The sequence below is a fragment of the Dermacentor variabilis genome, chromosome 11 (assembly GCF_050947875.1).
Source record: "Dermacentor variabilis isolate Ectoservices chromosome 11, ASM5094787v1, whole genome shotgun sequence".
Lineage (NCBI taxonomy): Eukaryota > Metazoa > Arthropoda > Arachnida > Ixodida > Ixodidae > Dermacentor > Dermacentor variabilis.
This window is the reverse complement of record NC_134578.1, coordinates 80,225,339-80,252,172: the sequence shown is the minus strand read 5'-3', so window position 1 is coordinate 80,252,172 and position 26,834 is coordinate 80,225,339. Positions and strand designations below refer to the sequence as shown.

Genomic DNA, 26,834 nt, shown 5'->3' with positions numbered 1-26,834 from the left:
CAAGCGCTTTACTACAGCCGACCAACAACGCCATAAAAACGCTCGCGATGATGACCACTCTCCTGCCGCAACATTCTCTCCTGGAGCACTTGTGTGGCTGCTTGTACAACCCTGCGCCCCTGGCTTGTCGTCCAAACTTTTCCCAAATTATCATGGTCCCTACCGCGTCGTCGAGCGTACTTCGCCCGTAAACTACGTCATTGAACCTCTTACGCTGCACGGCGACCGTCGTCGACGTGGACGTGATGTTGTTCACGTAGACCGCCTCAAGCCGTACTTCGACCCTCTCGTCCCCACCTGTTAGATCGCCAGGATGGCTGCACCTGTCTCGACGGGGGCAATTGTAATGAAGAAAGGAAGATAATTACATCCCGATCATCATCAAGAGCGGAGGGCACGAGATAGGCGCTCGAACACCACCATCTTGTTCTGCCGACCTACTGTTCAGAGCTACCGCCTGTTGTTGGACTCGTCCAATAAACCTCCTTACAAAATGAACACCAGTGTTAGGAAAAAGATATCGCATATGTACTCAGACTGAATCGGGGATACCGGGAAGTCTTCACCAATGTAATCTGCATGGCTTGTCTGGCGATCTCCTCCAACATCCCAGGAGGCAAAATGTATCAAATAGTATTTGCTATTCAGAGAGTATTCGACTTCAAAAGTCACTATTAAAAATATCGAGTAGCCGTTTCTGTTCGAATGTACCGCCTAACAGTCCTTTTAAATTTTCGAAGGTGTGGGGCTGATGCATATGAAGACTTATTCCGAACGATTGTGCTGTTGGAAAGTCCTGGCGGTTGCTCAAAAGCGCACCAGTTCCTGAGAGAATTAACGCACCGATGTTAATTGGTTCCGCTGAACAAGTTCCCGTCTATCATTCCGTATAATCACCCCGTTTTAGGTCAGCCTGTAAATCTGCTAACTCGACACAGGCAAGGAAAACACCTCTTTTTTTACATTCTCACCATGTCTGGAACCCATTAAAACTGAGTGCCCAGTGTGATACCACATTTATCTTTCTCAACGAACTCAGCCGACCTACGAATATATATATGTGTATAAGAGGCATGTCGTTTTTAATTGCTTTAAGAGAGAGAGAGAGGGAAAGGCAAAGGAAAGACAGGGAGGTTAACCAGAGATTATCTTCGGCTGGCTACCCTGTTCTGGGGGAGAGGCAAGGGGATGCGATAGCTGAGAGAGAGAAAAATTTTAAAAAAGGAAAAGACACCTACACATGCACGTACAAGCACGTACACACGAACTTGCTTTAATATTGTTATGATAGTGCGCCGGTTAACTGAAAGCAGCCGTTTATGATACAGAAACTCCTTAACTTAGCGGACGCACAGTTGGTAACGGCATTATATTTAGGCATGAAATGTGAGATAAGCGTAACATGTTTTTTTCTCAGAAATCAAACTCGAGAATAATTCTTTTCGGTTACAGCCCTAGAAAAAAATCCGAAGGACGCACCTTCTTTCTTTTTCTTCTTCTTGAATTAAACAGATTCTGTCGCTTTACGTCTGGCGATATGATAATGAAGCACCTTGTTCAGTTCTCACCACCCGCGGTTCTTTAACGTGCAGCTAAACAGTAGTACACGAGTGTTTTCATTTCGTTGCCATCGAATTCCGCGATCGGGTTTAAACCCGTGAGCTCGAGTTTGGCAGCGCAACGCCATAGCCACTATAAAGCAACTACCTAGGCTACCTCGCACCTTTTTTGCTTCTTTTGTTCCTTTCGCATGGACTGGACGAAAAATTTCGCACGCCTTACAGTTCGAAGAAAAACTGTTCTTGGTACCCGAGGTCAGACCGCAATACAAGAACGCGCTCCAATTACTCCCCATTCTGTTACGTGACAAAGACGGAAACATGAAGGAAATGCTGCACTGCATTTTTTTTTCTATAAGAATACTTCCCCTAAAAATGAATGCAGGGCGCCGGATGGGGCGCATATGTGTATTTCGTTTGAAGCAGCTAGCAAGAATTTTCGTAAGTGTTTACGCCTGCGTTTCGCAAGAACTATTAATGAAGAACTACATACACAGAAGTACACACGAGAAAATATATGCTGCTTGAACGACAAGAAAAATATTTGTTGTCCAAAGGGAACTGTACGATAACATAGTAAAATGAAAGCTAACACAGCAGCCGGAATGAACGCACAAGTACCGGGCGGCATTTAAAGAAAGCATGAAATAAACAAGAGAAAGAAAGGCGTCCATTCCTTACTCATGAATACATGTCATATCCAATCATAAAGACCGTTTAAGCAGTCTGAACGCATATACTAGCGCGCGAAGTAGCGCGAATGATCCTTCCGAGAAGCATTCCCTGCAGTTTCCAACGGCGCTACCTAGAAGCCACCCAAGCCACGGCATTTCTCGTCGTCGCGCGTCTCACTGGAAAGTATGCGCCGCCCCCACAGCCGGTCGTCCCATTCAAACGTATTCTAGGTCAGTGTATAGTGTCGAGAATAGGGGCTTACGTTCATTCATAAACCCCTCAATTTTCCAAAAGTAGCGCCACTCTTAGCTATTTCCGCCATCCCGCTCTCCCCGGCGTTTCCTCCTCCACGCCTCCTGTCGCGCCAGCCTCCTCCGCTCATCCATCGGACAATCTGTGTCACGTGGAAACACGCGTCGTGCATTTGTATATTTTTTGTAGTGTAAAGCTACACTGCGCGGGTAGGAGCAGAGATTTCGCGTGCTTCTGCGCCTGCCAAACTGCGCATGCGCGAGAGCGGCGTGACGTCACAAGTGGCGCAACTGCGTCGCCCTCGCCGCCGACGACTTCGGCGCATTCCAGCGGTGTGACGTCGCAGTCTCCGCAGACCCGCGGTTCCGTGTGCGCCCGTGCTGCATTTACGATTGGGGCTCCGCTCGGTACTGCGCATGCTCGAGGAGTGCGCACCATGCGTATAAATGCGTGGGCGAAACGGTTGTTGCAGCGCGCTCGACATGGAGGTTGAGGAGAGCCGAGCCGCTGCCAGTCGGCGCAAAAGACTGGAAAACCTAAACACTTCAGACCCCGAAGTTGTCGCTTGGGCAGTTGGCCGTCGAGCGTCGAAAGAACGAGCGTGCCAAGGCAAAACGTGGGGTCGAGACACCGGAGCAACGCGAATAACGCATAGGGAAAGACGTCGCCAAGAAGCTCAACGCCGTGCTATGGCCGCGATCAAGTGTGCGTCACAGACGATACGAAGACTCGGCGGTGCACTGAACATGCTATGAAATTTGGTGAAAGTGAGTGCGTCTACACTCTTACTCTCGGACTTTGTGAACAATCCGTTCGGACGCATTCGTGAACAAGGCCATAACCAGATAAGCTAATGTTAGCAAGCAAGGCAAGAGATTAACCAAGCATAACCGTAACTTCACGCTACGTATATCCTGGCATAGCTGAGCTAAGCCGCGGCCAGTTTTTTCTTTCGAGCGCGCTCCGACTGCCATTGCTTGAGTGTTCCAGTTACAGCAAGACTGCTTCCGCGCGAAAACTTGCAACGCAAAATAATACAGATATAAAATAAGCACTTCAACAAACGTTTTACTGGTGCTAACGAGAGAGAGGGGATAATTATTTACGTCTGAGCACACCCCTCTTCCCATTCGCTACACCCGGGGGGGGGGGGGAGTTGACAGAAGACCTATGGGCCCCTGGTGCCAGACGACCTAGCTACGCCACTGTTCCGGACAGGCCGCCATGGGAATCTGAACCTGGCAACATTTGATGCTAGAACGTTATCTTGTCAGGCGAGTCTTGCAGTGCTATTGGAGGAATTAGAGGGCAGCAAATGGGATATAATAGGGCTCAGTGAAATTAGGAGGACGAAAGCAGCATATACAGTGCTAAAAAGCGGGCACGTCCTGTGCTACCGGGGCTTAGCGAAGAGACGAGAACTTGGAGTCGGATTGGGGATTAATAAGGACATAGCTCGTAACATACAGGAATTCTATAGCATTACCGAGAGGGTGAAAGGTCTTCTTGTGAAACAAATTGAAGGTCGTACAGGGCGTACAAAATCCCAATAAAGAAAGGCGTCAGCCAGGGAGATACGATCTCTCCAATGCTATTCACAGCGTGTTTACAGGAGGTATTCAGAGACCTGGATTGGTAAAAATTGTGGATAAGAGTTAATGGAGAATACCTTGGTAACTTCTGATTCGCTGATGATATTCCCAGTTCAGGTAATTCCCATCCCAGCCCCAGCCAGGTAATTCCCAGCCCAGTTCAGGTAATTGTGTCGGGCTTCGCACCTCGTAAAAAAATTGTACTATTCGAAACTAAAAAAGTACATGTATGTCGATAAATCTGATGTTCATTATAATACTTCACAATATTTAACCGATTTAAAAGAAGGAAAAGGGCTGCGAGGAATGCGCCGAGTAAGCACTATTTTTTAAAATTCGACAGCGGATACAGAGATCACGCACAAAATATTGTAACGACGTGGGATCAACGAGTATGCGTAGCAGCACCGCCAAGAAACGCACTTTATCAGTCGTCCAAGGGAACAACAACAACGTCTTCTTCGTTTTCCCCCGCTTCACCTAAAAACCCGCGCTACTTCAGCGTCGTCCCCACTGGCGCATACCCGCTGAATTATCGTTCTGCCAAATATAGTTGCGTCATTTGCTCCCCCTTTAGAAAAGATCATCGTCCCGATGATAGAGGCTTGGAAAGCAGCGGTAAAGAACTGCGCAGTCTTGGCAGTCCTCATAGTACGGCTTCATACGCAGCACGTGAACGACCTCGGGTAAATGCCGTCGGCGCTTTGAACAGTGCGAGCTGTCTGGAACGACTTCGTAGTTGACGTCACTGATGCGTCGGAGAACTATGTAGGGCCCGAAGTATTTACGTAGGAGCTTTTCAGAGAGCCCACGCTGTCGAATAGGTGTCCAGACCCACACTTTGTCGCCGATGTTGTATGTTACGGCTTGGTGCCGAAGATTGTAGCGTCTGGCGTCAATGTCCTGCTGTTCGTGGATTCGCAGACGCGCAAGCTGCCTAGCTGCCTCTGCTCGGTGTGTTATCTCTTCAGCACCCGTCTCGTTGTCGTCAAATTCATGAGGGAGCATTGCGTCTAATGTAGTTGTAACCTCACGGCCGTATACGAGACTGAAGGGCGTCTTGCGAGTGGTCTCTTGACGAGCGGTATTGTACGCGAAGGTGACATAAGGTAAAACCTCGTCCCAGTTCCTATGCTCTACATCTACGTACATGCTTATCATATCAGCCAATGTCCTATTGAGTCGTTCTGTCAGTCCGTTCGTTTGAGGGTGATACGCTGTTGTCTTCCGGTGGGCGGTACCACTTAGACGTAGAACAATATCTAAAAACTGGGCCATGAACGCAGTACCTCTGTCCGTGACGACTACTGCGGGAGCGCCATGCCTTAAAACGATGGATTCCAGAAAAAAATCGTGCCGCTTCATCTGCTGTTGCCCGTTGCAGGGCACGTGACTCGGCATATCTAGTGAGATAATCCGTGGCAACGATTATCCACCTATTACCAGTAGTAGACGTGGGGAAGGGGCCCAGAAAGTCCATGCCTACTTGTGCACATGGTGTGGCCGGTACGTCAACAGGGTGCAGTAAGCCGGCTGGTTTGACGGATGGCGGTTTACGACGTTGGCAATCCAGACATGTCTGAACGTAACGTTTAACGACCGCAGTAAGTCTCGGCCAGTAGTAATTCTGCCGAATCCGTGCCAATGTGCGAGTGTAGCCCAAGTGCCCAGCAGTCGGCTCGTTGTGGCAGGCGTGTAAGATTTCACGTCGAAGCGGTGATGGAACAACAAGTAAGTAGTTGCTGCCGCTAGGCGAGAAGTTCTTCTTGTAGAGGACGTTGCGACGCAAGCAGTATGATGCCACCCCTCTTGCAAAGAGCCTCGGCACGCGGTTGGTTCGTCCTTCGAGGTAATCAATAAGCGGCAGCAATTCAATGTCATCCCGTTGCTGGCGTGAAAGATCGGCAGTATCCACGAGTGCCAGAAAAACCGTGTCGTCATCGTCTTGTGCTGCCGGCTCAACAGGAGACCGAGAAAGGCAGTCGGCGTCTGCGTGCCGTTTTCCCGACTTGTATGTAACAACAAAGTCGAACTCTTGGAGTCGAAGACTCCAGCGTGCGAGCCGGCCGGAAGGATCTTTCAAATTAATGAGCCAGCAGAGGGAATGGTGGTCACTAACGACGGTGAAAGACCGACCATACAAATACGGACGAAATTTCAGAACTGCCCATACCATTGCGAGGCATTCTTTTTCAGTGGTGGAGTAGTTAGCTTCGGCTCGGGATAGTGTCCTACTGGCGTAAGCAATCACCTTTTCGCTGTCGCCCTGCCATTGTACTAGCACCGCCCCTAGACCGACATTACTAGCGTCTGTATGCAATATCGTCGGGGCTTCCTCATCGAAGTGTGCTAATACCGGAGGCGATTGCATGCGTTGCCGGAGCTCGTGGAATGCCCGCTGCTGGTCTTCGCCCCAAGTAAAAGGCATATCTTCTCGGGTGAGCTGAGTTAACGGCCACGCGATACGCGAGAAATTCGCAATAAATCGCCGGTAATATGCACAGAGTCCAAGAAAACGTCGCACGGCTTTTTTGTCTGATGGAATCGGGAAATTAGCGACGGCGGCAATTTTATCCGGATCAGGTCGGACTCCTTGGCTACTGACGACGTGACCGAGGAATTGGAGCTCATGAAAACCAAAATGGCACTTCTCAGGCTTCAAAGTAAGACCGGCAGAGCGTATCGCTTCAAAAACAGTTTTCAGCCTTCGTAAGTGTTCGTCGAACGTTGCGGAAAAGACAATCACGTCATCCAAGTACACCAGGCATGTTTGCCATTTGAGTCCGGAGAGCACAGTGTCCATTAGACGCTGAAATGTTGCTGGCGCCGAACACAAACCGAAAGGAAGTACCTGAAATTCATAAAGTCCGTCAGGCGTCACAAAGGCTGTTTTCTCACGGTCTCTCTCATCCACTTCGATCTGCCAATAACCGCTTTTCAAGTCCATTGAGGAAAAGTAGCACGAGTTTCGCAACCTATCCAAGGAATCATCAATACGCGGCAGTGGATAAACGTCCTTCTTTGTGACCTGATTGAGCTTCCGATAGTCGACGCAGAAGCGCAGGCTACCGTCCTTCTTCTTCACTAAAACTACAGGTGATGCCCACGGACTATTAGATGGTCGAATAACGCCATCTTCTAGCATCGTCTTCACTTGTTTTTGTATTGCTTCGCGTTCCTTTGGGGCCACACGATAAGGGTTTTGTCGGATGGGTCTGGCGTCGACATCAGTAATGATGCGGTGTTTCGTAAGTGGCGTTTGACCAACTCTTGACGCAGAGGAGAAACAGCCCTGGTACTGCTTGATGAGCTCAAGCAGACGGTTCCGCTCAACGGCCGTTAACGTCGGATTAACGTCTACAATAGGTGCAGCTGTGTGGATTGTAGAGGCCGACTCCTGCGCTAAGTGGCAGTCTTGTATTTCTGTCACTTCATCGAAATAGGCGACAGCAGTGCCTCTAACGATGTGTCGGCGCTCCCTACTAAAATTTGTCAGCAAGAGTTCGGCGCTTCCGTCGATTACATTGATAAGTGCTCTGGCAATGGACACACCGCAATTCAGTGCTAGCGCACTGATGTGTTCCGCTACTCCAGTCCCACTTTGCAGGCTGTCACAGCGCACCTGTACGAGGGAGCAACTCCGCGGCAAAAGTATGACGTCGTCCGCGGCAATACGTAAGCGAGGTTGTTGTGGCTTCTCATGGGTGACGTTATCCGAACTCGTGGCAAATGTGACGCTTCTGTCACGGATGTTAATCACGGCGCCGTACTCCCGTAGGAAATCCATGCCCAGTATAAGTTCTTTACAACACTCAGTAAGGATAACGAGGGTGACGACGAAGGTTGAACCGGCGATTAAGAGTCGGGCCGTGCATTTCCCGACAGGTGTCATCAACTGACCTCCGGCGGTTCTTATGTTGGGCCCGTGCCATGGTGTCTTCACCTTCCTCAGTTTGTCAGCGACCTGTAAGCTAAGGATTGAAAAATGCGAGCCAGTGTCAACCAGAGCGGCTATTTCGTGGCCGTCAATGCAAACGATGAGCTCGGCGCTGACGATGTCAGTTACGTCTTTCGTACTTCTATTCGTCGTATTCGTCGTTGTGCTGGGCGTCTTTTTCGTCAATGTAGTCTTCACGTCGTCGTTCGTCGATAACGGGGGATGTGGAGCAGTTAGAGTATTGGCAACCTCACCCCCGGAGGTCGCTGCGGCTAGTTTCCCCGTCGAGGGCTAGGCGATCTGCCCCTAGTGACGTCGGCAAAGCTGCGACGAGTCGGCGAATTGTAGCGCGCCGGAGATGGAGAAGGAGAACGTGGTCGGGGCGTCGTCGTATTTGGTGGCTGACTGCTCACAGGAGCGTCGTTGTAAGCGCGTCGACCGTCGTACGGAGAATAAGCATAGTTGGCAGGGAAGCTTGGTTGTTGAGCGGCGCGATAGTTATTCCATTTGCGGCAAACTCTATAGACGTGTCCAGCTTCACCACAATGGTAGCACACTGGTCGACGGTCGACGGTGCGCCACAAATCGGTTTTCCGACGCTGGTAGTTCGGCTGTAACTCTCCATGGAGCCAAGGGGTGGCGTGCGCATGTCGAAAATACGGCGTTGTTTGTGCTGGCATGATCGGCGGGGTCGGTAGAGTCGACGAGGGTGACGATGTCGGCTCTAGTTGTGGCGTAGGTGGTGTTGTAGTTATGGGTGTCAACGGCGTTGAAGTTGCGTTGAGTGGCCGGCGAACAGCTTCCGCATAAGTGAGGCGCCGCGGAACGTTGCCACAGTCTGGCGCTGAAAAAGCTTGCCGGACTTCCTCCCGGACGACATCAGCAACAAAAGATAACGCTGGCGTCGGTTCCGTAGGCGCAACCACAAAGCCGAGCTGCCGAAGCTCTTCTCGCACCACTTCGCGGACAACTTCACGCAGAGACATGTCGTTACTCGCAGCCAGTACGGAAGTGTTCGCCGTCGAGTTGCCCATGTCATGCTGGCGGTATCGTTGATGCAGGGCCCGTTCAATGGCTGTAGCCTCTTTTGTGAACTGTGCCACTGTTGTCGGTGGATTTCTCACAAGGCCGGCAAACAGTTGTTCCTTCACTCCTCGCAGGAGATATCGCAGCTTTCTTTCCTCTGGCATGTCTGGGTCTGCCCTACGGAAAAGACGGGCCATGTCTTCCGAGAACATAGCAACACTCTCATTGGGCTTTTGAACGCGGATTTCAAGGAGACGCTGCGCGTTTTCCCTCCTGTCGATGCTTGAAAAGGTATCCAGCAGCTGTGCGCGGAAGTCGTCCCACGTGGCAAAGCTCCTCTCCCGGTTTACGTACCACGTACGAGCATTGTCCTTCAAATAGAAATAGACACTCGAGAGTTTGTCCGCCGAGCTGGTCTTATGGTTATACTGGGCGACGCGCTCGAACTGGTCGAGCCAATCTTGGACGTCTTCAAAGGCATCACCATGAAAGCTCTCCGGGACGATAGGATTCTGTAGTGTTACTTGCGATGGAGCTGCGGTGGCCATGTTATTTGTAGGAGGCAAACGATTTCTCGAAGTTTCTTGCAGGGGACTGGACTCGGGCGCTAAGCCTAGCAGGCGACGACTGAAGCGGTGGACCGGTGTTTCGATGCGCGATGGTGATTCCGGGCTCGCTCGTCGGCTCCGCGAAGGGGTGCCAAGCATGAAGAATACCCCGCACCTCCACCAGTGTAACGACGTGGGATCAACGAGTATGCGTAGCAGCACCGCCAAGAAACGCACTTTATCAGTCGTCCAAGGGAACAACAACAACGTCTTCTTCGTTTTCCCCCGCTTCACCTAAAAACCCGCGCTACTTCAGCGTCGTCCCCACTGGCGCATACCCGCTGAATTATCGTTCTGCCAAATATAGTTGCGTCAATATAATGCGCTATAACTCTCGGTGACACGACCTTGACGCGCCCAAGGCCATGACAAGCAGCTTTTGGCGAAAATAATGGTTTACAGCGGCACAGAAACATTTTTGTGATAGTACGTTTGTAACTTTGAGCCGCTGCCGCCCGTTGCATAGCGTTGTTATGACGATTGAAAAAAGGGGGTTTTACGTGCCAAAACCTCGACCTAATTATGAGGCACGCCGTAGTAGGCGACTGGAAATTTGGACGACCTGGGTTTATTTATCGTGCAGCTTAAGCTAAGTACACGGGAGTTTTCGCAATCGTCCCCATCGAAATATGGCCCCCGTGGCCGGGATTCAATCCCGCGACCTCGTGCTTAGCAGCTCTACGCCGTAGCCACTGAGCAACCATGGCGGGTGTTTGTGATCATTGAAACGAGAAAGTGATGTGGGCAGGAAGCCAACGTTGATGACTTAGTTGTCTTTCCTCCTGTATGAATGACTGTTCGTTACTGGTAACTGAAAATGTTTTTTTTGTCAGTTTTCACTTTGAGTTGGCTGTTTTCGCGTAATATCTTCTCCGAGCATTCAATAAGAACAGCTGCCATCATTTGTTGGACACGAACAGTAAGGGAGGACGAGTAATAAACTTGACGAGTGAATTCCTTGTCTGTGAGAGCACAATCGAAGGAGAAAGACCAACGCGAAAGACTCGACTGCCGTCACACCATACAGGTAACGCGGGTCAAAGGCCATGCACATCGCTGTTTCACATCCAACGAAAACGGCCCGTACAAGTTCCAGACAAAAATTGCTTTGGCCGAAGCTCGCTAGGTATGTTTTACTGGGTGCTGCTCAGAAGCATATTGCAGATAAAGTTGATGCAAATTAATGTTTTATTTTCTTATTGGAACTGTACAGTGCACGTTTTGCTGATAAATGAACGCTTATTTCAGATAGCCTGGCATCTACTCAAAAAATTTCTAACTGGTTTTGTGCGTCCCATTAACAGATACAATGCACCTTCTTTTGAGGTACGGGTCCTTATTCATCTTGTATGTTACACTTGATGTACTCGGATCGGCGGAATATTGTGATTCATTCTAACTACATGGTAACTTCTGAATTATCTTGTGAAGTTCTATTCTTCTAATGTAAGAATTTATTTTTCTATCCTACAGTTCTATCAACCTAGGAGTACAATTGTTTTGGTGAAGAGAAGCTATGCTACAAAAATTGAAGGCATTGAGCCGACGTGCATTTACAACAAAGTGGATAAAGTAGAGGATACGAAAATAGTCATGCGGCAAGGCTACACACGTGACTCTAATCTGTGAGTGGTTTAAAATGATTATTTTCTAGGTATTGTTTAAGATTTAAACCATTTGTTTCGCGTAACTCGAAGTAAACTGCACAAATAGACTGGTACACATTAGAAGGATGAGACGAACGTTTGCCATGTTGTTCACATTACACTTTACATGCTCACTCCACTTTTGAAGTGCCAGTAGTTCGATTATGTTTTCATTTTCATTTATAGAATGCCTAATGCCTTATTTTTGCTATAACACGTACATTACAAGTTTTAGATCGTGCTCGGAAACACCCTATAAATTTTCTTCCATTAGATATTTTCATCGTTGTTCTTTTTGTGGTCTCCAAACAAGCCCGCGAACACATCATGCAAACGCTCTCTACCGCGTATGGTTGGCACCACTTTCAAATATCCGGCATCTTTTTTTCAGCCGCACCAAATATAAAAAATTACGTACGACAGATAGCACAAATCTTATCCTTTAGATAACTACTACTCGATAAGGCAGCCATTACTTCTGCGAGAAATCAATAGTCTTAAACGAATAAATAACAAAAATACACTAAATACCTTCTTAATTAATTAGTTCTTGGTACAGGTCACTATTTACTAACTGAGGCCAGTAAGTTTGTAAGACACAAACGCATTAAATAAATTTCCAGGACGACACCAGTTGTAGATAATATTTCCCAAAGTGGTTGGATAAAATGCATTAGCTTTGACCATTGGCACTTCCAAGCATAAAACAGCGTTATTTAGAATAGATGCTGAAACTGGAGTGTATTCTTGCCGCAAGTTTGCCAGCACATATTTCGAAACCGGGGCCATCCTCTGAAATATTACCAAATGTATATGCCACTATTTACCATTTGTAGATTGAAATATATGTGCCTTCAAGCGAATGCGTAAAGAATTTTTAGTGCAACTATGTTAATTATTCACATTCTACATTTTTATTTCTCGTAAAAGCAATATCGGCTTCATGGAGCAATTTAGCTCAAGGGTTGCAATTGTGCTACCTACCATAAGAAATTTTTAGTTATTGGGCGCAGCTAAGAAACAGCCTATATTTTAAACAACGTAAGCTGTATGCCTATCGTCAAGAAATCTGATGTCTGTGTTAGTGCTCGCGTTCTGTGCCAGACTATTTTTATCATATTGAATAGCAGTATATTTTGATCATGAATGTGATGGTGCCTGTATATGATAGAAGTCGTCATATAGCCGTCATTTCCGACATGCATGCGGACTTCGCTCTTGCAAAACATGATTGATAATGCTGCTATGTGGACAAAAAAGTCGCATTTTCGCCCGTAAGTGGCAGCATTGATTGCAGTAGCAAGTTACTGTGCAGCTATATGAAATTAGGGCAGTAGTTTTATCGGCCATATAAACTTGTAACCACATGCATACTAACTAAATTAATCAGCACGTTATCGCGCGCAAAGATGAACAAATTTCAATCGATAGCCGCGGAAACTCGCTGTCAGAACGCTGCAGTGAGGAAATGCGGCAGCAGCAGCAAACGAATTGAAGTTCGGGCTGCCGCTTGCACCAGCGATAACTAATACGCGAAAACACTGCGCAGTGCTGACTCTGCGCCTGTTGCACATGAATATTAAGATACAACGGCCCCGGCCGCCCGTTGTAGAACGCCCTCCTCTCCCCTCTCCTCGAAGCCACGCGCACGACGGAAGGCGACGCTCCTCCTCCCCGTTTTCCTCTGTTGCCTGCTCAAGACAGAGCCGCCATCACCTGCTCACCCAAGCACGCTCTCATTCGCACGTACAGCATACGGCGCGCGGCGAAGTTTCATCGCTATTGTACTGTATACGGAACCTCACAGCTACACCAACGCCGACGGCAGAACGGCGCCAGGAGCGTCCATATAATTGCTATCGCAATAAAGCATCACCCAACGCCGCTGTCACCTTATGATTTCTGTGATCGGGCTTACGTTTGTGACAAGCTTTCGCCACTTCAGCTCACAAGGCTGGCGGTGCCGTTTCTTTTGAGAAATGTACCGTGCGAGCATCGGAAGCTTTCAAATAGGGGGTGCGAATGGTTAACACAAAAAGATGTCGTGTCCGGTTGCAATGTCGAAGTCTTTCTCCGAGGTCGCAATTGAACGCATGCACGTTATTCAGTATGGGGTGCAAGTGCGCTCGACAGGATTTTCATGCCAGCCCTTCAATGCGTGTCCATGACATGGAGATTGTTGGGTTACACATAGATAGCGGACGAACGTAAGCGAGGGAAACAAGCGTTGCCATTCCATGAGCGACTACGTGTTATACTATCGTACGTACGAAAGGCCATGCTGTGTCGTATTAAAACAACGACGGAACACGTACTGTGAAGAAGAAATGTTAAAACGATCAACTTCGGCGATCATGAAATATGTACAACTGCGCACAGTTTGTGCGTAGCGCGAGCAGCTACAAGGAAATTACCGGGTAATGTGGGCCGGCACCGGCAACACTGCAGTTTAACACGGTACCTCAAAGAGCTAACGGTCACATGGAAATAATAATAATATTTGGGGTTTTACGTGCCAGAACCCCGATCTGACAATGAGACACGCCGTAGTGGAGGACTCCGGAAACTTTGACCACCTGGGGTACTTTAACGTGCACCTAAATCTAAGCACACGGGTGTTTTTGCATTTCGTCCCCATCGAAATGCGGCCGCCGTGGCCGGGATTCGATCCCGCGACCTCGTGCTCAGCAGTTCAACACCATAGCCACTGAGCAACCACGGCGGGTGTCACAAGGAATGAACACGTCAAAATGGCATGGCATTCGCGCGCCTACTGTTTGAAAGAGCTGGTTGGCTTTATATTTGATTTTGAAACACACATATATTTTACAAGAAGGGAAAGCAAGGAAGAGGCTAGCAACTGTCGCCGAAAGGGGATAAATGCCTGCATACTCTTCAGAAAGGAGGAGGCAGGAACATATATATGGAAGATAGGAAGGCTTTGGAAAGCGACAGGCATGCAGCGCATTTTTCCCATTTTACTTAAAGCGAGGCCAAACAGGAACCTACCTGCTTGAAGGTGCTAAGAATTAGCCAAAGAATGCATCACTATAATAGTATGAAGTCACGCCCAGAATAGCAAGTGGCGTTGCACTCTTACACCTGTTTGGCCTGACTGTTTGAATTTCTTAGGCGCCTGGCACTAAGCCATCACTTATTTCAATGCGAATAACATTTTTTGCCTACTTCAGCCTTTTTAGCCCTTTCTGCCTTTCTATCCAGCTTTTTACGCCGACCTAGTGGCCCAGCTTGTCCACCTGCGTTTGCTACTACGTATGTGCTTCTGGTCACCATGTATCATGGTCGTGTCATTGTCGAGATTCGACCTTCAGGATATCTTACTGTTGTAGTCGTCACGGTTCCACCCCGACCCAGTGCTACAAGCCTTCTAATAGTCTGTGCCACAGGTAGGCACTCGTGGTCGGGATGCCTTTTGGGTCGCTGCATAGCCGTCATGCTAGCTTTGTCGTCCGACACTTGTCATTTCCTCGTCATCACGCGATATTTCACATACAGTCGCCATGCCTTCATCGTCACACCGCCATATTGATGCCGCCTTCGTCTTCAATCGTCATCATTCCAGCTTCGTGACCTGACTTGTCATGCTGCTGTCGTCACTCCTACTCGAACCCAGTAGTCGCATTTGTCTAATAGCCTGGGCCACTAGCTATGCCTTCTGGCTACTGATGCTGCCGTGGTCGTTGCGTCGTCTTCAATTCAGCTTTGTCATCCGACCATTGTCATGCCGTCATCGTGATGCCATCACCGACGTGGTCATCGTCGCGGCATCGTCGTCACGCTGTCGTTTTACCGTTGTCATCCCTTCAGTCATCCCATTGTCGTCATGCAAGCATGTCGTCATGCAGCCATGCCTTCCTCTTTTCATCGACATAAATATTTCTTCGTCATTGCATTGGAGAGATACTGTCCTGATTTAATCGTAACGATGCCGGCCTTGTCATGTCTTCATTGTAAGACAGGCTCTATCTTGCCTCCATTGTCTTACCGTCGTCGCAATGCCGTCGTGTAGGTGGCGTCAGTGTCACTCCAGATTAGCCAACAATTATTTTCTTGCCGATGTCATCACGCCATCATCATGATACACGTTTTCTTATATGGTCGTCGTCACCTCCTCTTTATTCCGGCGTCATGTCATCATCATCACTATCATCGTCAAGCAGTTGTCATTATTCTTTCGTTAACATACCTTCGTGGGGATGCCGTCATGGTTCTTTCATCGTAATCATTGCAACTTTGACATCTGACTATCTGCGTGCCGTCGTCGTCATGCTATCATCGTCATGTTAGCGTTTCACCAGTGTCATCACTTCATGTCGTCAACGCATTTTCGTCGTGCCACCTTCTTCGATACATCGAAGTGATTCATTGTTTGTCACTCTATCGTAATGATGCTGTCGTCATTCAATCGTGATGATGCCGGTGTTGCAATGTCATCTTCGTCATATAGGCTCTCTTATGCATTCGTTGTCACACTGACGTCTCGCCACCTTAGTCTTGTAGTTATCATTCCTGTTTCTTCATACGGTTGTCGTCATACAGCCATCGCCATCTGATTATCGTCATGTCGTCGTCGTCACAATGATGTCCTTCAATATCCTCTTAACCTATATAACCACATATCATTGTCGCCTTGCCGTCGTCGTTATACGGCTTTGTCATTAGATCGATATCATTCCTTCTTCATTCCACCGTGATTGCGTCTACACACGGAGCAAGAAACAATTAGGAGTGGAAACTCCGCTGTTTGCGGCGACCAGAAAAGGTCACAAGCCTGCGGAGCCGTTATCGTGCTGGCGGCGCCTGGCGGCCTGCAAAGAAATTACCGCCGTTGAGAGCGCGCCGGACCAGCACGCCGGACCCACCTGCCCGGGCGCTGCATTTTTTTTTCGCTGCGGCTTCTACGACGCGCCGCATGGCGCCGCCACTGTATACGGTCCCGTCGGCGCATACAACAATTGTGACTTTATCTGGTCGCCCGCGCTCGCTAGCACTGACAGGAGTTTCACTTCCTAAATGTCTTACTCCGTGCGTCTACATAATATAGTCGTCGTGATCCCTCCATATTTATAGGCCACATTGGCAAGCGAGTGCCATAGCAAAGTGGGACGATATCGAAGTGTCGTATAGCCGAAGGAACGAAAGCCTTATGGTTACTACTAGACGTGTTAAACGAGTCGTTATTTCCGGAATATGATTTGTCGCTGCATTGCTCGATTGCGATTGGCATTACCATCGCGAGTCGTTCTGAGATGAGTTCTGCAGGATTTTTTTTCATTATTGCACTTCCTGAGCCGCTCCTTTGTATATGTCATCGTAATTTTTGTAGTTGCAGCCCCTGTCTCTCTGTTAGCACTTACCTGGTGCAACTATGATGAAGTTCAAGGTGAATTTATCAGCTTCATAAATATGTATACCTTTTGTGTGTTTAAACCATTGCCTCAGTCATTATATATTGTGGACGACAAATATTCATAAGTGATTCCTTGGAATTGACTATTTTTTAATTGTAGTGTTTGCATATTTCCCTGAAGTTGTGACATAAATAATCTCTGAAAAGACGTGCTTGGAACTGCTTTCGTGTGTCTCTTTGTTCTTTCTTAGTTATTTCTCATTGTTAATTTCGCCTTAATTAGCAACAGAAGTAGTGGGTGCGACTCCCACCAAAGGTCATGGACCCTTCCTTCACGATGTGAATTTGAATCCAACTTCGTGATATGGCCATTCCGCTCATCTCCAATTGGTTTCGCGTTCGACCAAATGTTGGGTGTTAGACGCCCACCAAAGGTCGTAGGTCCGAGTGCCTTGATTGACTACCTTAGTTAAACGTGCCTTAATTAATTTACCTTAGTGAACACCACAGGCCGCGCTTACGCGTCTTCGTCGCCTCGGCTACACACTTTCTTATAAGCTGATGGCCTAATTTGCCATAATTAACACCATCGGCCGTGGGTTCGACTCCCACCAAAGTTTTGAGTCTTAATTATTTCGTCTTAATTAAGACCACAGGTCATGGGTTTGACTCCCGTCACAGATTGAGTGTTCGGCTCCCTATGAAGTTTTGTGCCATAACGCCATACATGGTATTTTTCGAACCACGAAGAATCCAAGGCTTTCGCGTTAATAAGGCGATAGGCAGCAAGGACTCTTTCGGCTTCGACGGAACACCCGAATTCTACGCGACAAACTGAACGTTTGAGCACAGCAACAGACCGAATAGCTGCCGCCATGTCGCCGTGTACCGGGATGTCGTGGTGATCGTTGTTTATTTAAACAGTGCTGCCAGCACAATAATATGTTTGGAGCTTTCAATACGCGTAGCGTTCTGACAAGTACAGGTACCCTAGTTTCAGCTTGTTTTGGTACAAGTCTCTTTAGCTGCTTTGCTAGGAAGTTAGTCCTCCTGGTGTAGACCCTCGTACAAATCGAAAACATTTTATTGTTATATATTAGTTTGTGTCTGTGTCTATGCGTGGTGTGCTGCATTGGAAAAAAGAAAGAAAATACACCAAATATTGCCATGGTACAATGGAAATGCCGTACCACCAAGCGCTTATACCTCTGTAGATAAATGATTACATCTACACTTTTTTCAGAATAGGCTACATGGTTTACTTGGATATTTCGAGGGATCCAGGATACGACATGGCACCCATGATGTCGGCAAGAGGATATTTCGGTAAGACACAAAATTATCTGTTATTTCACAAATCTTCAACCTGGAACCCTTCACCTTCAAGAAAACGCTGCATTGCATGCGCCGTGAAGAGCAAATATAAATATAGTGCGTTTATTCCTATGAAGTTTTTTGTCAGCATTTTAGAGTGTTTAACACACAGTAGTTATGTATAATTGTAGATAGAAGCCCTGTGAATAAAAGCTGCAAATTCTGGGAATACAGATTGCTCAAGAAGGCCCACGCACTAAAATTATTCAATCCGAGACATGGACAGAAAAATAATTTTAGAACACGACTCATGGATGCTACGCTTTATGTGAATGTTGCCTGACAATGTTATGTTACACTGCCAAACCGCCAAAATTAGGCCGAGTATTTCAGGTTTCCTTTTTTTTATCAAGCAAAGCACAACATTAGTCAGACTGCAATATAATGAAAAGCTGAACGGGTATGAGAATTGCTGTCCTTGAGGTTGGCATCGCAGACATTTGACAGATGCAACACAAGTTGGCGTCGCAGACATTCATTGTTGAGTGGGACACACATACTGGCACGCAGGCAATAACCCAAGTTGCCATCAAAGAGGTTCATTGAAAATCAGCACTGACCGACTGAGACGCACCAACTGCTTCCAGTCAGCGTCAGAATTTCCTTGAAAAGCAGCACATACCCAGTTAGTATATACAGTGACGCATGTCGGCGGGAATTAAGTTCATCGAAGAACGGCACGTATGTGCACATTGTCAGATACTCGATGATCCAAGTTGGTGCGACAGTTTGTTTCGAAGCATGTTACCTCAGTACAGTAGCCACGTAGGATATGCCACTGGGTATGCGCTGCTTTTCAACGAACTTCGTGGACGCCAAGTTACGTCATTGCCTATGTCTAACTCTCCAATTACAAAAAAAAAATTGGCAATGCCCCTCTCACTGGACTGTCAACATTAATTCGTTTAGCACTGCATCAATACACCGTCACAAGATATTGCCACCTTCGGAAGGACTTAAGTACGAAGCATGTACTGCGGCGGAACTCCTTGTTCACGTTTCTGACATAAGACTCGGTGACACCTAGCGGCGCCGCCGCGAAGTCTGCACACGGCCTCCGAAATTCGTGGCGTGTCGGGGCGTGTGAACGCTAAGAAACGCTCAAAGGGGCAACCACTGCACTTCGTGCGGAACCGCAGACTTCCGTCTGCTTTCAGGTACACTGTCTGAGAGTCGATAGAATATAAAGCAGTGGAGCAACGCAAAGTTTTTGATTGGCTTGCCAATTTCCTGCCCTAAACATTTCCCTTTAATTTCGCTATGCACACGGTAAAACAACTGGCACCACAGGGGTACTCTTAGCGCCCTTGTCTATCTGATTGCATGGCCCAATCCCCATTTCAGGATACAAAAATGGCAAAAACAATTGAGAAACCGATACAAGGAACACAATTACAGAAGCGCGCACTGTAACTTGAGATGATTACAAATCCATGTGATGAAAACATCCATGCAATGAAGCAAGGCACACGAGTGAATTAAGACTAATCGCCGCAGAACACTCGCATACTTAAGGCAACTCGAAGGCGGAGAACCGTTGTTATGATGCTCGGCCAAAGAAAGAGAATATATCGTAACTTATAGTCTGTTTAGGCTTTTCCTACTTTTTCAAAATTTTTTGCCATTACCTACATGTCGCCATTCACCTCAAGGATGTTCTTAATGGGCAAGAGCTAGCCTGTTGGGGTTCCTCCAAAAGGGAACTAGCCGGCGCAGTGTATGTGCAGTGTGCATCCAGCGTGATGGCCGAAGAGGCAAGAGTGCTTTAGTTTTACCTCATGTTTCTGTAAATAAGCGTGTGGATGATAGACATCGGCGAAAACAGGGCTCAGCCAGAAGCTAAGAATAACTCCGTCATTGTGAGAAAACGATGCATTGTAGACTGCAGCTCAGGCATGGACGAATATTTCCAGCTTTTATATAATTCCAACAACAGGATGATTGTAATTTCCATAGATATTTCTGCCGAGGAAAGCCTGGTTATAGAAGACATGTTCGACCCGTTATGCTGCATTCAGATAAAAAGTTAGCTGCTCCTACGGCGCCTCTTCAAATCTGTTTCACATTTTCGGTTCACCTTCTTCTACAGCGAAAGCTGTATAGTACTAACTTTTAGTAGTTTTTTCGGCGTCCCGCAACCGAAACGGACTAAAGAATTTCTAACAAACTTATCCGAGCGTAGTGCGGCGGCACAGATGTCAAAATGCGGACAGAATAAAACGCTCACCGTGAAAAATAGCGTGACATCAAAGTTATTGCATAATATAAGCAAATAGGTATCGGCGGTGAAAATCGCTGCGTTATTGATTGGGCGGACGCGTATAGTCCATACACCCGAAGACCAACATGCGTACAAGAAGCGCCAGCGGAAGTAGCAACAAGAATGTAAACAGCGCCAGCGCGAAACGACCACCGACGAAGAACGTGCCCGCGATGCTGAACGAAAACGACCATCGAGAGCCAAGGCACTTTCGAACGAGCAACGACGCCAGACTTGCAACGCAAGAAATGACAACCATTCCACTCTGTGAAGATGGAATGGTAGCGAAAGCTGACGACAATCAAAGCTCTCAAACAAAAAGCAAAGCGCTTTCGCTGTCATTGCATCTTCACAGAGTGGAATGGTTGTCATTTCTTGATGTTGTTGCAACAGGACAAGTTCTTAAGGTACTACAATGAAAATAAAGGGAGTACAGTCGTAACCTTTACACTATGAATTGTTTATTCGGAAAACTAGTGTGTTATCAAAGCATTGCCGAACTTCGGTTCAGAAGCACACCTGCTCTGATATTCGGGAAACCCGTATGAGTTTCCATTGTAGACCGCAGAACTGATTTGCCATATTAAAGAGCCTTGTGCTTGGAGTGTTGATTAATTCTTCCTCATGCTGCAGTCTGCTAGCCCCATCGTTAGCTCAGATGGTAGAGTGCCACACCGTAAACGTTGGTCCAGGTTTCCAAGCCTAAACCAGGATGAATTTCTGTCCCTAATGCGAAGCTTTATTTATGAGAAACCCGCATGGGTTGCCTTTGTAGCTACGTGGTGCCTTTAAGCTAGAATCCTATTTTCCTTTGATGAATTTTTTTCTCTACGTTGCCGGATACCGCAGAAGTGATTTGGCCATGAAACCTATTGTTACCGGACAAGTTCTTGTTGCCACGCTGCTAAAAGTTAATCTTAAAAAGTTGTGCAGCGCAGATAGTATCCCTAATGCTTTTGCAGCTTCGCTGCAAAAGCATTAGGGATACTATCTGGGCAGCACAAATTTTTCGTAGGCTCGTCTTATCCAAAAAACAGTGCTCCTGCCTAGCGGCCGCGGACGCACAGACAGACCTCAAATGGAAGCTGTAAAATGGCTGTGTCTGCGAGCTTACGTAGAAGAGAATGATGTATTCTTGGATATTCTAACTACATTATGAAGCTGTCATGTCTGCAGATTGTGCGTAAGTCGTAGTTTTCAAACTCTATGACGCAATTTACTTTGAAAAATGCTATTATTTCGAAGGTAGTTGCGCTTCGCGGAGGGCCTAAAAGAAATAGCATGTAGGCTAAACTTTCGCAGCAGTGCGTGCACGCGGGACGTACGTCGCTTGTGGTGGCGCTACATGTCTTACGTCATCTAACGTCAATTGGAGTGCTCGTACTTGTCTAGCGTTGGCTGTGCATGGCTAATACCGACAACAACTTGGCTGCACATTGACTTTCCCAGGGTGGAATGGAAGTGCGTTTTTGGGTGCTATTGAGAACTAATAGATCAGGTTTTGTCTCATATTTTTAACTCGTTAACTACTACTAGGAAATACTGAATGACTGCAGCAGCGTGCGCATTACTACACTTCATAAAGGGGGCCATCGCTTACTACTATCAACGTATGGGCTCATTTCCGTCATTAGCACATGCTGTAAGCTTTTATTGCGATATCAATTAGATGGACACTACAGGAGCATTTCTGCTGTTGGCGACGCCGTCTCCCTGACCATATAAAGTCCAAGCATGACAAAATTGTAGCTGCATGCCGTATGCTGTATGTACGAAGGTCGACCTGTAAACGAGGCTCAATCTCGTGGGCGCGAAAGAGGAAGGCAGGGCGGAAGCACGCCCAGTCCAGTCGCGCGCGAGGGTGAGACTAGTGAGGGGATGGGGGCGTGGGGGAGGTGTCCTTCTCAAGCGGCTGCTGCTTAGAGTGCGGTCACGCGGGCGCCGCATCTTGAAAGCGATCTGCGAGGCGCCCAAAGTGGGCATCCACGTGGGCCTCCTCATCAAAGCGATTTGCGATGTTTGCAGCGTGCACGTAATGCCGGTAGCTCCGTGAGCGCTGTGCTTTCGACGTTTTTTTTTCGCGTTGAAGCGAGAAATGCATGAAAGTGAATTCGCTCGCTGCTGCTACCACGGTTCCTTATTCTAGCGTTTTGACAGCGAGTTTTCCCGGTCATCGAGCGAGATGTGTTCATGTCCATCCGTGCGCACGAGACATCGTGTTTGTTAAATTACTAAGTAAGCGAATGTTTACAAGCTATCTACTAAATTGCTATTGCAATCAATACTTCGCCTTCCGGGCAAAACTGCGACTTTTTTTTCTTTGAACACGTGATTGGTACAGACGATCATATTTTGTTGGCTGAATGGAACAGCCCATCGCATATTACCATGACTTTTGGTAAAAAATGTCAACGATTGCGCAAATTCTGTAAGCGCTGCATGAATTTCTGTCAATTATAGCTTAGCTGGGCAGCTTAATATTTGCTCCTTGGGTTCATCGAAGGCATTGAACAAAGTGCCTCACGGAACGTTGTTGCATAAATTTGCCTAACGTCATTCCTGGTGATGTATCCATCCGAATTTGCATTGATGAGTGCGTTACTTTTAAAGAAATCACTTCTCAATATGACTACGACGTGCTACACAAAATTAAAGTGTATTGCTTATTGGTTTACATGCTGGAATGTGGGATATAAAGAAGGAAAACCTGTCCTGGTGCGTATAACAACGAAGAAACAACTTAGCGCGTACACTTGTTCACTGAAATGTTGCGGAATACTTAGGTGAATCATTACAAAATACCTTGGCCTCACGTCAAACAACAAACTTTCCTGGCCTACAAACATATACACTAGTTCTCATCGCCCCTAGAAGGATATGGTTTCTTCGGAAAGACCTAAAAATGTGCCGCTTAGTCTTGAACTTCTTGCAGAGAACGCTTCTGTAAGAACACATCTTGAATACGCCACGACTGTACGCCCTCCCCCCCCTCCCAATAAACGCGACATTACACAACTCGAGCGTGCTCAGGGCAAGGGATTGCGACGTGCTGTGACTCCTTGGTGGTTTTGGCGTTGTGCTGCTAAGCACGACGTCACGGGATCAAAAGCCGGCCATGGTGACTGCATTTCTATGGGGGAGGAACAAGAAAACGCCCGTGCGCCGTACGTCGGGTGAACGTCAAATTACCCGAGGTGGTCGAAACTAATTGAAAGTGATCCTCTACGGCGTGTCGCATATTCATATTCTTTTGACAGTGAAACTCTAGATTTCTTATTTTTTTTCTAAAGGTAGTGCAGTATATTGTCAATACCGCAGACATGACTAGCGCATTTCATCAATGCGTCAGCACTGTGTGCCGTAAGACTCGCACAGGAAACTTATTCGTCTTGCGGTTTTGCACAATTATGTTAAAGTTAAAGTTAAAGTGTTAAGTTACCAGATATGTTAAACTTATCATTCCAGCATATGGAAAACCCCACACAACGACGAAATCTCGGCCTGGTCTATACATAATTAGATATAGTTTATTTCCTAAAAGATTAAATTATGTTTATTTAGGTGCCAAAACCACGAACTGATCATGAGGCACACCGTAGTGGAGGACTCCGGAAATTCGTATCGCCTGGCGTTCTTTAACGGGCGCCTAAATCTAAATACACGGGTGTTTTCGCATTTCGCCCTTATAGAAATGCGGCCGCCGTGGTCGGGATTGGATCTCCGGACCTCGTGCTTACCAGCCCAACACGCTTCTTTCCTAAAACTGTCCGTAAATGGAATGAAAAATCTTTCATTATTTTTATGCTTAATATTTTGTGCGCAAACTGGAGTGTCACTTTTCCGGCCGCTAATTGTGATCACTTAAATTTATGCTCTGCATGTCTTTTAAATGTTTGGTTGTCTTTCGTGCTTATATTTTGTACAATTCAAGGGCCTTCCAATCCATCATTGGTTGAGGTTCTGCGAAACGATACCAGGTGGACCAAAGTGCTTCTGTACAATGAGTAGTGAGTGGGTCGCGAGCGTACGTGTGTGTGACGACAGCACCATGACGACCACAAAGTTTAAATGATCGCATGAGGGAAGTGGCATGATTTTGTTGTAAGCCGTTCGACGCGGGCCTACAAGAATTGCAATTATTGGGTTCCGCATACAGGACGAGCATAAGCGAGATAAGCATGGATTGGGACGTCACCAGCCACTACACGTTTACAATCATGAAGTACAAATGGCAATTCCATGGGTTTTATGTTAAAAGGGCGATGACATTTATACTTTGGCGAACAAATGTTAAATCTTGAATAACATGGGCGATCATGAAATCCGCACAACGTCGCACAGTTTCCACGTAGCCTAGGTTGCTACGAGCGATGTACTGGACAAAGTGGGTCAGTTAGGGATTTCTGACACGGAATTATAAGCGCAAGGCGTAACAAAGCAAAATGATGACAAAATAACCCTGGCTGCGCCTGCCAACAGTTTCAAAGAGCTTTCTGGTTTTAGAACGAGGGAACCATGTGTGCGATGGTGGCCTAATGTAGAGCACCCGGCGACTGTGCTCGATGGCTGAGGTTCCATTTCCACATGACACATATTCTTTAAAGCAAGCTGAGATATGGATCTACTTACCTCCTGCAAATTGCCAATAATGAAGCAAAGAATACTTCGCTTTACAACACCCAGCCAGGCTAATGCTCCTTGTAATTCTGGCCGATCGTTCACCCGAAAACGACACTGAACTCTGCAATATCCCTCCCTCATCTCCCTCCCCGCCACATACACTTCCGTCCACTGAGGAGTTATTGCATTTCGAGAGAACACTTCAGGATAGAGCGGTAAAAATATGACTCATGCTTTGAATGATATCATGCTTTCAGCTGCATCGTCACTGGCGACGAGGAAGCGTCCGGGCGTTCTTTATGTCGTCGGAAGCGCTCGACGAGCAGCATGCATTTTCGCCGTCATCCGACACGAACCGACCTTGTTCACCGAACGCACGCTTGAGGGCAGCACGATACCACTGCGCAAGCGCTCCATCACGTACCTTTTTTTCGTATTTCGCGGGTTTTCTTTGCAACATGGAGAAAAGGGCAACATGAGATGTACCATAAAGGTGGTTTCTGAAGGTGCTCTAGAAATCTGCGTATCATAATTGGGGTTCACAGTCAATCATTGAAAAGTTGGTTAATTAAAGTTAATTATTTAGTTAACAAAAAGGTCTCAGCTATTATAGGCTGCGCCGAATAGTATGCGTTCGGTTCAATTCCCTTCCGACGCGCCTTTAATTTTTAAGTTCTTGGCTCAAGTTATGTGGGACACCCTGCATATTGACAGCCTTGTCTGAATACGATGTGTTTACACAGGCACCACGTACGAATTTAGCGGCAGCGCACCCACTTAGTGCAGCGCGTAATCTGAGGAGTGCAAGAGAGGAACCGGGCTTCATGCACACTTTATACAATATGACGCGCTTTGGTGTGGCCAATACGGCAATAACGATATGGCTGCAACGCTCTATGGGGTGCTATTAAGTAAAGCAATGCCAAACGTTCTTATTTAAATTTTGGAATGAGCCTTCTACGATTGGTCAAGGAATTTGCGGCTCACCGCGCACTTCTGCTGTCCCTCACGAAACGCGAAGAAAACCGCGATAGCTGAAATTTCGTATGATTGTACGCACTGATTACGCATGAATAAACCAAATAGGAGGAGGAGGAGGAATACACTTTTATTTCTGAAACAGTATCCTGGGACAAGCCCCGGTTCTACTCTCAGTGGGAGGCCTCCTCATTCCAGGAACCCTCTCGCTTTCGCTGATTCTTTGGCCCTTACGACGCGGCGTCGTTGTTGCTCCAGGTCCTCGGAGACCTGGAGCAACAGGAGATTGGCCTCCCATGTTTCTATGAGGTGTTCGCTTCCTTGTCTGACGTTACAACAGTCTCTCGGTGAAGGAAATGCGTCTTTGTCTAGATGCCATGGACATTCGAGGATCAGGTGCGCGAAAGTTTCCGGTACGCCGCAGATTCGGCAGTGGTATCGTTGTTGCGTTGGGTATAATCTATGCATGAGGATTCCGTGGGTGTAATTGTTACTTTGTAGTCTTCTGAGTGTAGTGCTTTTTTCTTTGTTGAACTTTGGGTGAGGTGGTGGGTACACCCTACGTTCCAGCCTGTGATGTTGAAGGATCCCTGAGTAGGTGATGGGTACGGTCTCTGCCTCCGCTGACGTAGACCGGGCGTCTCGAGAGTAGGAAGGGTTGGCTCGGCAGGTGTGGCCTTAGGCCGCTGCGTGTGCCGCTTCCTTCCCCTCCAGCCCTCGTGCCCAGGAATCCATGTCACGCAGATGTAGGGGATCGGAGTGCTGCGGTGCTTCAATATCTTCAGTGCTTCTGTCGACACGCGATCTTTAGCGTAGTTCCTGACAGCTGCTTAAGAACCGGAGATGATGACGGTGGCGCCCATGCACGTGGTAGTTGCTAGGGCGATCGTCGTCTCTTCTGCAGTCTCAGGATTTCGTGCACCGACCGTGGCAGAC

General features: G+C 47.4%; 1 protein-coding gene and 1 long non-coding RNA gene across 2 annotated transcripts in view; one reads left to right on the top strand and one right to left on the bottom strand.

Moving 5' to 3' along the window:
- The window catches only part of LOC142563703 (uncharacterized), a 216,975-nt gene that overhangs the window by 122,801 nt on the left and 67,340 nt on the right, over positions 1-26,834 (bottom strand). The gene's annotated exons all lie outside the window — the stretch shown is intronic.
- LOC142563702 (organic cation transporter protein-like) overlaps positions 2,890-26,834 on the top strand; it is a 143,034-nt gene continuing 119,089 nt past the window's right edge. The window contains exons 1-2 of the mRNA XM_075674301.1: positions 2,890-3,253; positions 17,910-17,992. The gene's annotated coding sequence lies outside the window, so the exon portion shown is untranslated. The remainder of the gene's footprint in view (positions 3,254-17,909; positions 17,993-26,834) is intronic.